At 43.8% G+C, this 18,792-nt stretch overlaps 1 long non-coding RNA gene and 1 pseudogene across 1 annotated transcript in view; one reads left to right on the forward strand and one right to left on the reverse strand.

Moving 5' to 3' along the window:
- The first annotated feature begins 1,051 nt into the window (after positions 1-1,051).
- Positions 1,052-18,792, forward strand: part of LOC149126696 (uncharacterized) — a 32,395-nt gene continuing 14,654 nt past the window's right edge. The window contains exon 1 of the long non-coding RNA XR_016233465.1: positions 1,052-1,368. This is a non-coding gene — a long non-coding RNA (uncharacterized LOC149126696). The remainder of the gene's footprint in view (positions 1,369-18,792) is intronic.
- On the reverse strand, positions 9,739-17,960 carry LOC100340552 (DNA (cytosine-5)-methyltransferase 3A pseudogene; annotated as a pseudogene).

Raw genomic sequence — 18,792 nt, forward strand, 5'->3', positions numbered from 1 at the left:
GTTGGATGTTTCTGCATGCAAGGGTTAATGATGATTTCAGAGGCATTTTTGTTTTTAGTATCAGGGAATCAATCCAGGCAGCTGTGGGGGTTGAGACCAGCCATATTCATGACTGAGCTATAGAGGCTTGCTACAAGTACATGTGTGGCAACAGAACCTGGCTTCAGGAATGCTTGCATTAGTAAAGCCAGGAGCTGGGGCCAATGCAGACTGTGTGCATAACCACAGCAGTGGGATCTGGCTTTCTGTATGCATGTAGCTACAACGTTCAGTGATAACAAGAGGCACATGTGCAGCTTTGTGGCCAGCTGTGGACACAAACATGATGATGGGATCTGATAACAGTTGCTGGTACCAGGTAAAGGTGCTTCAGCTGGCAGCATTCACATATCCAGCAGCGGTAGCCTGCTTTAGGAGCCATCAGTGTGCACATAGTTGTAGGGGAGTTTGAGCACACAGATATTTGGGGAAATGGAAATCTGCATCAGGGGCCCAGGCCATTTGTGTGTATGTGCACGGTGACTGTACTGGGTCATGGATGGATTTCTTTAATTCATGATTTTGCTTCTCTTCTGAGTAAGCCTGTGATAAATCTTTTGAATTCTGTTTCAGATGATTTAACAATCTCTTCATCTTCACATCTAATATTGAAGTGTTGTGTTCCTTTGGGGGGTTATGTTGACTTCCATATCCTTGTCTCTTGAATTTCTACATTTATTCTAAGGCCTTTAGGAAATACTTGTTGATTTTTTCCTATGATGGATTTCCTCTTTGAACTATGTTGCTGTGACTTTGTGGATTGTCTGCTCTTTCAGTGAATCCCCAGATGCATGTGCTGGGTGGCTAGTTGTGGGGAGCAACTGGGAGCAACTCAGACTAGACTGAGTTACTGGAATTAAGGCTTATTCTATGCATCTGCTCTCCCACAATATGGCGCTGAGAAGGGAGTAACAGCTTCTACGCAGCTGCCTCCAGTTCAACCAAGAAACTGTAGGACCTGCTCCTGATTGGAGGAGAGCAGCGTACTCGGCGTGTGGGCAGCCGAGTTAGGATTGGTGGAGGAGGACTATAAAGGAGGAGAGAGACGGCATGCACCAGGAACATCTAAGGGGAGCACCTGAGGGAACACCTGTGCAGCCCCCGAGAGAGCCGGCTGGCAGTGTGCCGCTCCCCCGCGGAAGTGGGGAAAGTGGCCAGGGGGAACCGCCCTTCCACGGAGGTGGAAGGGACGGTAGCCAACCCGGGAAGAACCAGCAGCAAACCCGCGGAGGGCCGAGCAGACGAAAGAACAGCGCAGGGTCCTGTGTTGTTCCTCCACGAAGAGGGGGAGCGACAGCTAGTGAGCTCTTGTCAGTGCTTCATGGTTGGGTGAGTATCCAGGGTGACACCTATGTTAGATTGTGGATCTCCTCCCCTTAGCAGGAAGGAGGTTATGAGTACCTCTCTTGGGGTAAACATACTTTCACCTCTTCCATTTCAAGGTGATCAATGCCCTGGTGTTAGCCTCATAAACTGTATAAAGGATCTGTGCAGTCCTTAGTGTTAGCATGGATCCTTCTGCTGTGACCCACCCCTGGGAGCTCTAAGCATGTGGAGCCACACTCAGTGATTTTCCAGAGAACTGCCTATATCTGGCTCCCTCTCTTGCATCCACAGATTTCCCAGTCTCAGCATACAGGGCTCCAATATTCATGGGATGCAGAGGACCTGCTCTGCTCTGTTTGCCCTTCCTGTCCACAGAGATGCAGAGATGTTCCCAGAGACAGCTGTCTGTGGGTGCTCTACCTAGGCAATTTGAACCACAAAGCCTATGATATCTTGAGAGGTTGTGGGCTTCACACAGCCCAAGTGGGTGCCAGCCCCTATCAATCCCCCCAATCAGACGCAAAGTCAGTGGGGAACATGGATTTTTCCCTCTGGTAAAACCTGTGGAATCTACGTTAGCATTAGAACCACTGGCCAAAACCCCTGCTCATTTCACAGTGGCTCCTTCTCCCCACCTATTGCTGTTTGCATGCAATAAAACTGCTGCTGCCTTCAATGTTTCTCTCTCTAGTTTTTAAAGGAGAAGCTTAGGTTATTGATTTAGGATGGTTCTACTTTTTGTACTTTAATACACAAAGCTCCAAACTTTTGGGCTGGCGTTGTGGCTCACTTAGTTAATCCCGGCATCCCATATAGGCACCTGGTTCTAGTCCCGGTTGCTCCTCTTCCAGTCCAGCTCTCTGCTGTGGCCCGGGAAGGCAGTGGAGGATCCCCAAGTGTTTGGGCCCCTGCACCTGCATGGGAGACCAGAAAGAAGCACCTGGCTCCTGGCTCCAGATGGGCGCAGCAATACCCGTAGCAGCTATTTGGGGGGTGAACCAACAGAAGGAAGACCTCTCTCTGTCTCTCACTGTCTGTAACTCTACCTGTCAAAAAAAACTTACTTCTAGGCACTGCATTAATTACATTTTAGACATTTTGGTTTGTACAATTTTCATTTTCAAGCAATCCAAATTATTTTTTAATTCTTTTTTGATTTCTTCTTGGATCCATGGATTACTTGTTTTGTTTAATATCCAAATTTTAATTAAGTTTCAATTTTGCTTCCACTTGGATTTTCAATTTAATTCCATTGTGAGAAAATAGTGCCCTTTTAAGTTTTTAGAAACGTGTTCTATTGCCTAGAATATTGTCTATATTGGGGAATGCATTACATAAGCTTGAAAATGATGTGTTTTGTATTGTTGCTTGGTGCTGTGCTCTGTAGATGTTAGTGAGATCATGTTACTAATAATGTATAAATCTTCACATCATTATCATTTTCAATGTAGTTGTTTTATCAATTATTGAGAGTTATTGAAACACTTGACCATTACTTTAAAATTATTTATCATACCATTAATTTTAGGCATTTTGCTTCATATACTAAGAATTCTGTGTTTAGGAGTGAAGGTGATTATAACTGTTAGATCTTGCTTCTGTTACCGGAGAAGCAAAGGGTCCTTGACTTCATGCAAGAAAGAATTCAGGCATGAGACAGTGAGCAGTGGAAAGCAAAGTAGCGAAGTTTATTAGGATAGGGACATTTGTAAGAACGGACGGGCACCTCTCCAGACAGAACCTGAGAGTGTGTAGTTCACATTTAGGCTGGGGCTTTTAATGAGATGGGTCTTGCCTTCCCGCCTTTTCTCTCCCCCTCTCCTTCTTCACCAGAACAAAGGACTTGTTGGGTATAAATATGAAAAATTCCTTTCTGAGTTTTCCCCCTGAAGTTGTCAGATAGGGGAGCTTCTGTCTAGGGTGCCTGCCTTAGAGGAAGGATGTTTATCAGGCCAGGTAGTAGGGGAAGGACCCCCTGGAAGTTCATCAGTGGTGCACTGCATCATCCAGGTGCAGTGCAGCCATGTGCGGCTCCTTGCATGGCTCCAACGGTGACCGTGTGGGGTCCAGGCCAGCCAGGTACGCGGCCAGCACGCAGCAGCCCTCGGCATTGTCAGCAAGGCGATGCATCAGGTGCACCCAGGGACCCTGGAAGGTGGCAGCCAAGTCCCCAGAAGGCTGCGGGGTGATCCACCCTCAAGGTGTTGTGCGGGGGCTCTGCCTGGCCCCAGGAGCTGCAGCACCAGCAGAGCAAGCAGCATGGCCACTGCCATGCCAGCGGCTGCTCCTGCATAGATCTCCTCATTTCTTCCCCCTCCTCCTGGGCAATTGCAAGGGTCTAGATCAGGTAGCTCCCTCCACGGCTCTACGTAGGGGGAGGCCACCTCTGCCCCTGGGAGGTATGGGGGGCGGTTCCAGTCTTTCTGGGGTGGATGGACTAGGTGGGGTGTCTTTTACTTTCATTTTTGCTTCCTGATTAAACTTAGCCCATTCTCTCTCCCCACCATCTTCCTCTGAGTCTTTGGGCTCTCCTAAGTCCTATAAGACCTTTAAGGCCAGGTTCACTTTGGACAATATTGCATTACCCATACTGAGGGTTTCACTTACCCTGAGAGACCACTTAGCCTCGGCTGATAACTTACTAGTTGAGCCCCATGTTGGGCGCCAGATGCAGGGTCTTAGTCCACCCATACGAGGATGGACTGGGCCCAAGGAAAGGTAAGAGTGCTGCTCGCCCGTTCCCCAGCCTCCCGAACTTGAAGACAATCAGACACAGTGGGGAGCCAAGTCAAGCAGGGACTCATTTATTTCATGCGTACAAGAGCCTTTTAAAGCACAAAACTGCAGAGTCATTGGGGCAGGGCATAAGGACCAACCAATCACTTAAACGGTCATTTTACGCGGTGATTTTCATAGGACTAGCCATATGTCTGTATACTTGTCATCAGTTGTGGTCACTTCACTTGATGCTGGGCAGCCAATCAACTTTAGTGACAAACAACTTTGAGTTCCACCCATCTTACTTCTTCTGGGTGCCATCTTTGAATTACCTCGCTTAACTAATTTCCCCACACCCCTCCTTCCTTTCTTATATTTCTTTGAAGTTTCAGAATGGCATACTTTCAATTTACTTTATAATCACAATCTTGACCATGCACTAAATAAAGGGTTCTACAAGTAGTGATTAGAAAAATCAATGTTAATGTATCTGTTTATTCTATTCCTTTAGATTATCCTGTATAAAACAGATACATTCTAAAGTACTAAATTATCTTGTTTAGTTATTACTATATTTTTCTGAGTGACATTTTAATATCTGCTCTGGGAATCACAAGATAAATCTTAAATGAAAGCAATTTACTTCAGATTACACTCACTGAATTCTGAAAATACAGAAAATCACTCCATTAACCTTCCATTCTCTTTATCAACTCATAAATTACTCCTTTCAGTTAAAGTTTCAAAATAAAATTTTATGGTACTAGTTTATGCAATTCTTTCATAAGTCAGTTAAGAGAAAAAATGGAAAATTATATAAGATATATACTTTTGGAGCTGGTGCTGTGGCTCAGTGGGTTAACGCCCGGGCCTGAGTGCAAGCATCTCATATGGGTGCCAGTAAAACACCTAGCTGCTCCACTTCTGATCCAACTCTCTGTTATGGCCTGGGAAAGCAGTGCTAGTTTAGTTGGCCCAAGTTCTTGGGCCCCTGCACCCATGTGGGAGACCTGGAAGAAACTTCTACCTCCTGGCTTCAGATCGGCACAACTCTGCTGTTGTGGTCAATTGGGGAGTGAACCATCGGATGGAAGATCTCTGTTTCTCTCTCTGCCTCTCCTCTCTCTGTGTAACTCTGACTTTCAAATAAAAAAGAAAGATATATTCTTTTTATACAAATTTATTGGGAATACTATTATTACACATTTATTGGTATTCTTTCTTTTAAAGATTTGATTTATTGACTTTTATTATTTCCTTTAATATAAATTTCTTACCAGCCAATTATCTCTGTTTTTATTTCCTTGGAATGCCTTCATTTTAGCCTTTATTATGCAATAAATACATTGTTAGATATAGACATTGTGTTGCTAGTTATTTTCTTTCAGTAGTTTGAATATGTTGTACTCATGTCATGAGTTTTTCTGTTGCTGCTTCCAACTTAATCTGTCATTACTCTTAACTGCTTGACTTCAGTGTGTAGACTTTGTTGTTTATGCTACTTTGAGTTAGTTGAGATACTCAGATGTGTGGATTAATATTTTTCATCAAACTTGAGATGTTTGTGGCCATTTTATTTCAAATATTCCGTTCTTTTCTTCTTTTTGGAGAAGTCTCACAAGTCTCTGAATTTCAGTTCATTTTTTTTTTTAATTTTTTTTTGTACTTTGGTTCTTTAGGTTGGATAATCTCTTAAGGTATTGTTTTCAATTCACTGATTTGATTGCATGCCTGAAAGGACACCACAAAACACACCAAAGACCTGATAAAGGGAATGGTTTATTGTTTCGGATGGGGGTGGGGGACCTGACAGGCTGGAGAGAGAAGGTAAGAGAATGTGAGAGAAAGAGAAGAGAAGAAAGCCTGTCTGGGAAAGCAGGTCTTCTTATAGCCTTGCAGGCATAGGGAGCTGGGAGTAGCAAATCTCATTATAGTAGGGGTGGAGCTGATGCTTGTGGTTGGGCCATTTGGTCTCCTGAATTCTAATAAGCCAGGCTGAGCTTAGGAATGAGGTTTACTGTGCAAGATGGCAAAGGGCCTAACTTGGCACCCGGGTCTTAGATGGTGCCACATATATGACCGTGCCATTTTACTAACATTCCCTCCTTTTTTTCTATAAAGGAAGTGTTTTATAGTTTTACATTGGCCCCAAGTGTCAAGAATGGGTAGCAGAATGATGATCTTTTAGAGCTACTGCTTGCTGGCATGGAGAAACAAGTCACTCTCCACGGGTGGGGCGATTTCTCAAGGCGTGATCTCCTGGGTGGGAAGCTGAGTATATCCCTGTAGTAGCATTTAGTTGACCACCTAGTTGGTGAAGACTTTGGATTATTTCAATACCACCTCCTGTAAACACTTAAATAGAAAAGTAGTATAAAACGCAAGGTGAGAATAGCAGCCAATGGTCCTGGAAGTGACATCAACTAAGTGGTGATGGTTCTACAGAGAGAGGAAGAAAGGAGAGACTCTCTGGATCCTAGGGCAGGCTTTCTAATAGATGTGGCAATTTGAGCTTTTTAAAACATTTTTTCCATGGCCTGATTAACATAATCATCATTGTTAGACTATTTATAAAGTGAGAAATGTGTTTTCTAAACCATGAGCAAGTTTTCCCAATGAGAAACAAATAGAAACTAACAAGAAGGCTTTGATAATAATCAGATAGCCTTTAAGGCCTTTTCAGTTATGAGGCCCAGACATGTCTATCTCTTTATATGGTCTACATCATAAGGGAGGTGTGAACTTCTTTGGGGAAGGGTTACCTGTTGATTTATATTACCTAGCTGACCTGGGAGGAGAGCTGGCTAGGTAAGGCAGGCAGCATCTCTAATAGGAAATTTACAGTTCTGCCTGCAATGTTGCTCACCCTACCTGGCTATCTGCTCAGTGGTGGTGGTTACTTTGGAAGCTGGGCTGAATGAAAGGCTTTTCAGATTAGAGCCAAAGATCTCTGAGACTCTGACCAGGATGTCCTTCAACTCCTGGGCAGTTCCATTTTCAGTGACCCAACTCTTGGCTGGTAGAGCTGGTAGGGCTCTTCATAAGATGACTTCTGCTGAAGCCCTGCCTTTCTACAGTGAAAACTGCTGAAGTGGACTGGCCTGTTGTGTCTCCTTGATGTCAGGTCACTGTGTAAAGCAGCCATTAATTGGCCTGCCATCTAGCTTCACCTTGCTTCTGCGCCTAGCTTTCTCTTCCTCCTGGTTTTTGTTAAAGCAGACCAGAGGAAACCTTTAAGGGGATGCAAGACATGTGCTCCATCTCTAATCCTTGGTGGAGTATACTAGAAATCCATAGTCACAGGCATGTTCTGATAGTGGGTTTTTTGTGAGATAGGGTAGACAATGCCCATGAGGGAAGCTATGCTCTTACTTTAACATCAAACTTGATGACCATCTTATATATAAAATTTGAAGTTATTAGTAAAACGTTCTCTCCATTCCTTTGTTCCCAAATTGAGGTTTTGCCTATTTATTGTACTCATGGCAAAATAATCTAGCTGTAAAATTATAATTTAAGCTCTCATTTCAGCTATGCTGTTACTACAGAAAAATGTTATCCATCCCTTTTAAAAGATCTGAAGATCAAACTCTACATTATGGAGAGTCCTTCAGTATGGAGTCAGTTTCCCACACATTATTTATGAAAGCACCTGTAGGATTTTTACAAAACAATTACCCCTTTTAGGCCTCTGGGCCTTTCTCATTAAGATCATATCTGACAGCAACACAAGATAAACTTGGACATTTGTATCAATAGTATTTTACATTATTATAATTGAAAACTTAGCATCACTTTACATCTTGACAGTATATTAATATAATCCAAATAGCCTTATTAGTTAGTGTCTCTACAAGATGAGAGACATATACTTTGATATATCTAGGGGCCCAACTGGAAATTTCAAATTCCAGGCAATTTGGAAATTTGATTTTTTTTGTTTAGACAGGAAGCACCATTGTGCTCTGTATGTTTTTTATTTGCCTCAGGTGGGGTAACTGTCACTGACCCACACTCTGGGTCTTTCTCATCTCACCACAAGGAGCCCTTAGATCTGCTCAAGTGGGACACTGGGAACGAGGACTTCTCACCCCTGCCATCCTGCCCACGGAGTCTCCTCTTAGAAAAAAATCAAATGGTTATTGCATGGGTCTGGATGATTCCACTCTCAGCTCTCCATGCTCCCAGCCACCTCGTCTTACATCCCCCACCACCAGTCCCATTTTTTCGTTTTTGGCAGGGAGAGGCCGGAGGATGCAGCTCTCCCACTCTCCTTCCTCATTCACCTAGTTAAAAACCAAAGGGGGGGAAAAAAAACAACCCAGCAATCTCCATCCCCTTTCTACACCCTTTGTTGGAACCCTTTGCATGTAAGGCAATGTGGAACTGATGTTTTTTTACTCATCTCGCTGTTTGAAAGCACTGTTGTGAAGTCAGGTTGTATAGTAGGTAACAGCACCTTTATATATATTTATATATTTATATATATATATCATATCTATTATATCTATATATATCTATATCTATAAAACAAGAGGGAACAGTGCCTTCTAGAAACTGATTTTCTTCAAGTTCTCCTGTGTGGTAGGCACCTGAAATACTGTAGAAAAGGGTCTTGTGTGGTGTCATGTCCCCTGACCCTAGTTGGATTCTGTTTTCCATGATCAGGAATGGTGCTGACAGGCAGCTCAATGGCTGGAAGAGAATGCGGCTACCTGAGTGTCTCTATTTTCTGTCCCTGCTTGTGCTCCTAATCTGATTAGGCTAGAGACAATGAAAAAAAAAAGATATATAGTAAAAAACAAACAACCAAAAAAATTCAAAATTCCCAATATATAGATTATTACAGAATTTCCATTTCCCCCTCTCCCACCGCCCTTCTCAAGGTATTGTTACTATTTTGTTGTCGTTGTGACTGATTTTTGCTGCAATAACCCTCTTGATTCAGTTACAGCAAGAAACAAAAACCCAAAGAAACAGAAAAACCCCTCTGAAAGAGTAGAAAACAAAAGGTTTGACCCAAAAAATGAGGGGAGGGGAGCAGAGAGGAAAGGGAGGGAAGGGTCTTGGTTGTTTTTAAATAGGACTGAAGATTATTGAGCCAAGGCTCAATAGGCTAATCCTCCACCTACGGCGCCGGCACACCAGGTTCTAGTCCTGGTCAGGGCATGGATTCTGTCTCTGTTGCTCCTCTTCCAGTCCAGCTCTCTGCTGTGGCCCAGGAGTACAGTGGAGGATGGCCCAAGTGCTTGGGTCCCTGCACTCGCATGGGAGACCAGGAGAAGCACCTGGCTCCTGGCTTTGGATCAGCGCGGTGCACCGGCCGCAGTGGCCATTGGGGGATGAACCAACAGAGAAGGAAGACCTTTCTCTCTGTCTCTCTCTCTCTCTCACTGCCCACTCTGCCTTTCAAATAAATAAATAAATAAATAGGACTGAAGATTAACATTGAAAAATCAAGAGACGATATCCAGCCCTTCTCACAAGGCAAAGCCCTCCAGTATTTCCGCCTCTGTGGTGTTTGTTTTAAATTCATTTTTCTCTTCTGGGTGCTAATACTTCTCTCCATCCTCACGTTCATGGTATCTTATTGTGTTTTGTGGTTTGTTGTTTGCTTGTTTAATTGTGTCACTACCTCAGTTTGCCCCTGGTCCCTTACACGTAAGCCAAATATTCCTTCAGCGGAGTGAAGAGGTGGTGGATCACTGGCACGCTCCACGACCGGCCCAGCAGTCTCTGCCTCGCCAAGCGGCTCATGTTGGAGACATCGGTATAGTGGACAGGAAAGGCAAACACCTTTCCATCTCAGGGCACCACAGGATGTCCTCTTTCTCGTTCATGAAGCCGGGGAAGTCCTGGTCTTTGCCCTGCTTTATGGAGTTTGACCTGGTAGTGATGGTCCTCACTTTACTGAACTTGGCTATCCTGCCATGCTCCAGACACTCCTGCAGCTCCAGCTTATCATTCACATAGGATGCCAACGGCTTATTCATACCTGGAAGGTTACCCCAGAGGTAGGGGGCCCTGTGTGACGCCGACACTTCTTTGGCATCAATCATGACGGTGTTGGCCTCGAGAAATCGCGAGATGTCCCTCTTGTCACTAACGCCCATGCCCACCACATTCACAAAGAGCCAGAAGAAGGGGCAATCATCTCCCTCCTTGGGCAGCACATCATGCAGGAGGCGGTAGAACTCAAAGAAGAGCCGGCCAGTGCCCTCATACAGTCCCTTGCCGGCAGGTTGACAATGGAGAGGTCGTTGCAGGGACTGCCCCCGTTCACAAGGTCAAACGGGCCCCATTCCTGGATGTGCTTCTGTGTGTCGCTGCGGACATCCCGCATGTACATGATCTTCCACTGGTGCCGCACCACGCCCACTGTGGTGGAGACCTCGCACACCTCCGAGGCAATGTAGCAGTCCACCTGGATGCCCAAGTCCTTCAGCACCAGGAGCCCTGTAGCAATTCCATCAAAGAGAGACAGCACCCAGATGAGCTTCCTCTTTTCAGCTGGGACAGGCGGGTAAACCTTTGGAGGATCAAATTCCTGGTCGTGATTATTGGCGAAGAACATCTGGAGCCGAGAGGGCCAGTCGTCCTGACGCCGCAGCAGCCTGTAGGTGCCCTTGTGGCTGCACATGTAGCAGTTCCAGGGGTCTTCCTTAATGGCCGCCTGCGCAGACCCTGACCCCACCACCAAGAGTTCCACACACTCCACACAGAAGCACATGCAGCAGTTGTTGTTCTCACACATGAGCACGTCATGGCCGCCACAGCAGATGGTGCAGTAGGACTGATAGCCATCGTCACCGTAATGGTAGGCGCATTCCAGGAAACAATTCTTGCAATTTTGGCACATTCCTCCAATGGAGAGGGGGTGTTCCAGGGTAACAATGACGCTCCCACAAGTGATGCAGATGTCCTCGATGTTCCAGCACTCCTGCCACACCTCGTACACCAGCCGCTCCGTGTGTGCTCATCAATGATCTCCTTGACCTTGGGCTTCTCTGTCAAGCTCTTCCACGGTTTTTTGGCTGGTGGGTGTGGGGCGTAGGCGGCTGCCTCGGGTTCCACCCACAAGTCCGTGTAAACTTCTTTGTAGGGATTCTTCTACTCTTCTGATGGCTCCAGACCCTTGGGGCCTGAGGGCTGGAATCCCCCAAGGGCTCACTCGATCATCTGCTTGTTCTGCACCTCCACGGCCTTGTCAGTATCACTCTTATCATTGTCGTGGCAGGCCGGGGAAGAGCTTGCCCGCGCGGCTGCTGGCCACACGCTGCACTGATCTGAAGCCAGGAGCCAGGTGCTTCCTCCTGGTCTCCCACACAGGTGCAGGGCCCAAACACTTGGGCCATCATCCACTGTCTTCCCGGGCCACAGCAGAGAGCTAGACTGGAAGAGTAGCAACCAGGACAGCATCTGGTGCCCTAACCAGAACTAGAACCCAGAGTACTTTTGCCGCAGGTGGAAGATTAGCCTAGTGAGCTATAGTGCAGGACTTCGTAGATGGCTTTGAGGTACATGGGCTGCTTGTTGTAGGTGACCTGGTGGAAGGCACTGCAGAAGGAGCTCAGCGGCATCAGCTTCTCCACGCACACCACTGAGAACTTGCCGTCTCCGAACTACATAACCCAGCGGGTCCCCTCGGCTGGGCAGCTCCAGCCCCTCATCCACCAAGACACTCTGCAGCCTGGCTGCCAGGAGAAACAGAGTTAGACAGTGAGAGAGAGACAGAGAGAAAGGTCTTCCTTCCGTTGGTTCACCCCCAAATGGCTGCCTCAGCCAGCACGCTGCACTGATCTGAAGCCAGGAGCCAGGTGCTTCCTCCTGGTCTCCCACACAGGTGCAGGGCCCAAACACTTGGGCCATCATCCACTGTCTTCCCGGGCCACAACAGAGAGCTAGACTGGAAGAGTAGCAACCAGGACAGCATCTGGTGCCCTAACCAGAACTAGAACCCAGAGTACTTTTGCCGCAGGTGGAAGATTAGCCTAGTGAGCTATAGTGCCGGTTGCAAAGTGATTTCTTAAGTACTTTATAATAAGCATATATATATAAACAAAGCATAACTCTTTTTTTAATTTATTTTTATTTAGTAAATATAAATTTCCAAAGTTCAGTTAATGGATTACAATGGCTCCCCCCCCCAATAATTTCGCTCCCACTCACACCCCTCCTATCTCCCGCTCCCTCTCCCATTCCATTCACATCAAGATTCATTTGCAATTATCTCTATATACAGAAGATCAATTTAGTATATATTAAGTAAAGATTTCATCAGTTTGCACCCACACAGAAACACAAAGTGTAAAATACTGTTTCAGTACTAGTTATAGCATTACTTCACATTGGACAACACACTAAGGACAGATCCCACATGAGAAGTAAGTACACAGTGAATCCTGTTGTTGACTTAACAATTTGACACTCTTGTTTATGGCGTCAGTAATCTCCCTAGGCTCTAGTCATGAGTTGCCAAGGCTGTGGAAGCCTTTTGAGTTCACCGACTTCAATCTTATTCCGATAGGGTCATAGTCAAAGTGGAAGTTCTCTCCTCCCTTCAGAGAAAGGTACCTCCTTCTTTGATGGCCTTGTTCTTTCCACTGTGATCTCACTCACAGAGATCTTCCATTTAGGTCCTCTTTTTTTTTCAGGGTGTCTTGGCTTTCCATGCCTGTAATACTCTCATGGGCTCTTCAGCCAGATCCGAATGCCTTAAGGGCTGATTCTGAGGCCAGAGTGCTGTTTAGGACATCTGCCATTCTATGAGTCTGCTGTGTATCCCACTTCCCATGTTGGATTGTTCTCTCCCTTTTTGATTCTATCAGCTAGTATCAGCAGACGCTAGTCTTGTTTGTGTGAACCCTTTGACTCTTAGACCTATCAGTGTGATCAATTGTGAACTAAATTGATCACTTGGACTAGTGAGATGGCATTGGTATATGCCACCTTGATGGGATTGTATTGGGATCCCCTGGCATGATTCTAACTCCACCATTTGGGGCAATTCTGATTGAGCATGTCATAACTCTTAATAAAACTCAGCTGTTTTAAGCAATCAGAATTAACAGAGACATAAATCAACATAATAATTTACTTTAACAGAACATAAAATCTGTGTCTCTTTGGTCATTCTAAGAATAAGAAATAAAATCCTAAATATACAAGTCAGTGCATGAAATCACACATAACTCAGAACAATTTTAATAGAGTCAAAACTAGGGAAGAAAAAATAGCTGACTGGAGCTGGCTAGAAAACTGACACAGTGAACAATCAACAAAACTATTAAAAGGAGATGCTGTAGGTTTTAAACAGTTTTTGTTATGATTTTTTAAAAGCACTCACTAACATATGTGCATTGTCAAAACCTCATTATTTTGGGCCTGGTGCTGTGGTATAGCAGGTTAAGCTGCTGCCTGCCATACCAGCATCCCATATGGGTACTGGCTCAAGACCTGGCTGCTTCACTTCTGATCCAGCTCTCTGCTGTGGCCTGAGAAAGCAGTGGAAGGTGGCCCAAGTCCTTGGGTCCCTGCACCCACATGGGAGACCTGGAAGAAGCTCCTGGCTCCTGGCCTCGGATCAGCACACCTCCAGCCATTGTGGTCATTTGGGAGATGAACCAGCAGATGGAAGACCCCTCTCCTTCTCTCTGTGTAACTCTGACTTTCAAATAAATAAATAAAATTTAAAAAAAAAACTCATTGTTTTAACAGGGGATCAGATTCTAATTCTATGTAAAATCTCCACATTTAAACATATTTTAAATAAGATAACACATTGAATTTTAACATTGGCTACTTTTAAGTGTGTTAAACTATTTTTACATATATTTTATGAAATATATTTATTAACAAACTCAAATATTATTTTTATAGAATGTAAGGTGTTAAGAGTACCAATATATACATTTAGACACATTAATCTCATTTATCTTTACCCAATTACATTTCACAATCATTCCTACATGAATTAAGATGTTGATATTATATCTTCATCTGAATTAAGGTCAAAATTGCATTTATATGGAAGTTTACTCTTCTTAGTTATAAATCAGTGATATTATACCAGGAATTGTATAGGAGTATAATGAGTACTAATTACCAATTTGCTGTTTCATCACATACTTATTACCAATCGCTATATCATTGGAAACCTGTTAAATTAAATTACAAAAATGTTTAGCAAGTTACAAAGCAATATTTTTAAAGGCAGTGACCTTCCTAGATTTAAGAGAGAAATTTCCTTAAAAAAATTAAATTCCTAATGTCTACAGCTGAGCCAAATTTTCATGTACAAGATTGTTATTTGTCAAACACATCTTTTAGATTTTAATTGAATTCGAGTCTAGTTTTATTTTTCCCAAAGAAAAACACCTTAGGCCAATGAAGCCTAATCAACAATCAACTACTTTGAACTGTCTATGAAAAAACACGTGTTAAGGCAGCTATAGGACAGGTTGCAAGGGTGACTGTGGGCCAGGGACCAGTTTGGCATAGATGAGTTACCCACTGGAGATTGTTTACCATTATGTTAGATTTTAAGATTGTAGGGTTTAAATAAGAAGTGGCTAGTTAGAGAAGACTTCAGAGATGAGCCTGTTTAAATAAAGGGCAGGGGTGCAAGGTTAGGCTTGAAAAGCAGAGCTACCTGTTGGGGGAGGTGCAAAGCACCACAAGGACTTTGATAAGAAGAGTAGAGGATTAGAGGAAGCCTCCTTGGTGAAGTTTGCAGTGTACTCTCTTAGGAACTTGAAATGTTGCAGGAGCAGAATTTTCAGAATGATAAACATTTTCTTAGATTCTATAGTATTTTTTTTTTTTTGTACTCAGGGTAGAGCGTGGCAGAACAGTGGAGGAGGGTTTAGGAAGAGAGAGGCAGTTTAGGGTGCTGCAGAGGGGAGGGAGAGATAGGGATCTGGGGACAACTGGAGGGGTGGAGTTGTATACCAAAGATCCAGGTAGAGTCTAGTGGTGGTATGAAGATGGAGACTTTCAGTTCTACTGAGTGAGAAAGGAACATGGACCCTGAATTTCCCCTCCACCCATTCACACTCTTGGAGGGGTAACAGGGAAGCAAGCTTTCCAGCTGCCACAGGAGTGTGAGTGATCAGGGACAGGAAAAGGGGGGTCATAAGGTGGCTGTCACAAGGCAGGAACAGGATGTTAACTCAGCAGAATGGGGGAGGGTTAAGTTGGAAAGAGGAGTTTGAGATAAGGCAGGAGGAGTAGAAATGGATGTTCCCTCCAGGAATTTCTGGGCAGGAAGGGCCCGTCAGTGAGACAGAGCCATGGGGCCAGACTGAGCAGGAGGAGGGGGCATGAGGTTGTTGAATGGGAGGTGACTGTATTGGGGCCTGAGCAGGGAGAGGTTGAGCTGGTGCCTGTGGTGGAAGGCAGTAATGTGGGAATTCATCTGTAGAATCAAATGTAGAACAAAAGGGCTTCAGTTTTGAATCTTTAGTGGAGAACTTGGAGGATAAGAGATCTGGGCCAGGAAGCATGAAGTGCAAATAGAAGGGTTAGATCAGAGAGAGGTGAGAGCTAAAATATCTGGAATCTCCTTCCATATTCCTGAATGAGCTATTAAGTGGCCATTTGTTGAGGTCATAAATGGGCCATGCCTTATTATAAAGAAAGGTGAGGTCTGGGGCCAATTTGAGAGGAACAAGATTATTTAGGAGACAACTGAAGGGAGAATCAGAAGGAATGTGGGATGAAGTTCCCGTAGTGACCTCTGGGATCTGATGGTGGATAGCAGGCATTCCCAGTGTCATAGCAGTCCAACATGAGAGAGAGGGGAGCAGAGAGTGGGGTTTGTCACTCATACCCACTGGAGCGCAAGGCATGGAGCCTGTGGAAGGGAAGTAGAGAGAGGGGTCATAACTCATGTCCACTACTACTTGATGTTTAAATCCCATGGAAAGTTGAACAGCCAGTGGAGTTTGTGGTGTCTGGTACCAGGGTGGAATCGCAACCTGTGGTAGAGGTCATCTTGACAGAATACCCTGTTCCCTATCTTAGGGTGTTGGAGGGCCAATGTTGAATGGAAATCAGAGAATTTGGTGGCAAAGAAAGAGGTCTCAGGCGAGTTTTGTGGTTGGCAGGAACACAGGATTCTGAAGCAGCTCAGATCACTGAGGGGTGATTAAGGTTAGTGGGAGAGCCTAGATCTGAGTCATGGCACCAAGGAAACACCACCACAAAACACAGCAAACACCAGAATAAGGGAAACGTTTATTGTGGAGGGGAGGTGTCAAACAGGCTGGAGATAGAGGGCCAGAGAGGGCAAGAAAGAGAAGAGAAGAAAGCTTGTGTGGGAAAGCAGGTCTTTATAATCTTGCAGGGGTAGGGAAGTGGGAACAGCAAATTCCGTTAGGGTGGGGGTGGAGCTGATGCTTGTGGTTGGGCCATTTGGTCACCTGACTACAAGTAATCCAGGCTGGGCTTGGACTAAGCCTTATTGTACAAGATGGCAATGGGGCCAGAGCCTCAGATGGCACCTGGGGCTTAGATGGCACCCAGAAAAGACTGTGCCATTTTACTAACACTGCTCAACTCTTCTATGAGTCCATCTAGAGATTTTATAAATTCTGTTATAAATTGCAATTCTAGGTTCTTCTCTGTATATGTTTTTGTAATTCCTCTTTGACATCTCAGTGTCATCATACTTTTCTTTGATTTACTCCTTAGCCTTCAGTTCTTTAAACTTATTTATAATATCTGTTTTGGCTTCCTTCTCTGTTATTTTCATTTTTTGTGTCATCTTGGCAGAAAGCTGTTTTTTTAATCTTATTTTTTATTTAGTAAATATAAATTTCCAAAGTACAGTTAATGGATTACAGTGGCTTCCCCCACATAATTTCCCTCCCACTCACACCCCTCCCATCTCTCACTCCTCTCCCATTCCATTCACATGAAGATTCATTTTCAATTATCTTTATATACAGAAGATCAATTTAGTATATATTAAGTAAAGATTTCATCAGTTTGCACCCACACAGAAACACAAAGTGTAAATTACTGTTTCAGTACTAGTTATAGCATTAAATCACTATGTACAACACATTAAGAACAGAGAACCTACATGAGGAGTAAGTACACAGTGAATCCTGTTGTTGACTTAACAAACTGACACTCTTGTTTATGGCGTCAGTAATCTCCCTAGGTTCTAGTCATGAGTTGCCAAGGCTATGGAAGCCTTTTGAGTTCACCGACTTTGATCATATTTAGACAAGGTCATAGTCAAAGTGGAAGTTCTCTCCTCCCTTCAGAGAAAGGTACCTCCTTCTTTGATGGCCTTGTTCTTTCCACTGGGCTCTTACTCGCAGAGATCTTCCATTTAGGTCTTCTTTTTTTTTTCCAGTGTGTCTTGGCTTTCCATGCCTGTAATACTCTCATGGGCTCTTCAGCCAGATCCGAATGCCTTAAGGGCTGATTCTGAGGCCAGAGTGCTCAGATAGCTTTTTTAATGAGCATTTTCCATGCTTTCCTTTTCCTGCACATTCTCTATGAAATTTTGTTGCTGTATAAAACTGAATACTAAATAACATAGTAATTTGGGTTCTGATATTACTCTCCCACCTGGGAATCATTGTGTATAGGTTTGTTCGTTTAGTGGTCTCTCAGTATTAATTATCCAAAGTCTTTTGATTCATCAACGTGTTGTTGTTAAAGCCTTTGCTCGCTTTTTAAGAGTTCTAAATTTTTCAATCTGGATTCCCAGAAGTCATCCCTGGGTCAGAATATTAGTGATACACAAACAATTGATTAAATGTTGTGGTTAACCCAATAAGGTTTTCATCTTTTGTTAGTAAATCTGTGTTTGTTTTAGAAAATTTATTCACATCACCGTCGTATTCCTGGTCTTTAGTCATCCTCACATTTTACATTCAGCATATTCAAAGTTCTCGTGTTCAACCAGGGACTATTAAACAAGTATTACCCTCTTCTTTTTCTAAAGAATATGTTTGTAGTCTTGTGCACATATGCAGCCTTCCAGATGACGAGGCGTCGATAAAATTATACTAGGTCTGTGTGTCACCAACCTCTGGATTTTTCTGACAATTAGTTGATTTACCTGATAATATAAAGGTAGGTGAAAAATGACCTTGCTTGATTGTTTGAAGCTGTTCCTTGAATGCACTCACTGTAGTAATATTGTTTTGAAAAGTTATCTGAACATATATTTTTTAGTGCTCTGGTTCCAAATCAATTCAGGCCTTATGGCAGCTGGATTGCTGGGACTAATGGCCTGTGTTTACCTTGTAGAATTAGTGCACCACTGTCCTACAGGATGTGAGAAGAAATATATGTTAAAACGATGATGTCCTTCATGATATTTTGTAATTTTTCATGATCAAATATCTCTAAATTTCATGTGTGCTTTTGTCAATTTCCAGAATTCTAAAATGGTCATTGACATTTGAATAATTTTTTCAGTCTTATTTTGGTTTCTGAGCAAAGGAATTGCAAGCCTACTAATTCAGCAATTCCAGATGTCCCCCTCATTTTATTTTCATTTTTAAATATTTATTTGCTTATTTATTTGAAAGGGAGAGAGAGAGAGAGACCTTCCATTTGTTGCTTCACTCTCCAAATGGTCATAACTGCTGGGGCTGGGCCATGGTGAAGCCAGACCCAGGAGCCAGGAGCTTAATCCTGGTCTCCCACATAGGAACAGGGACCCAAGCACTTTGATCATCTTCT

The sequence above is a fragment of the Oryctolagus cuniculus genome, chromosome 5, assembly GCF_051225735.1.
Source record: "Oryctolagus cuniculus isolate XC-2025 breed Fujian yellow rabbit chromosome 5, ASM5122573v1, whole genome shotgun sequence".
Taxonomy (NCBI): Eukaryota; Metazoa; Chordata; class Mammalia; order Lagomorpha; family Leporidae; genus Oryctolagus; species Oryctolagus cuniculus.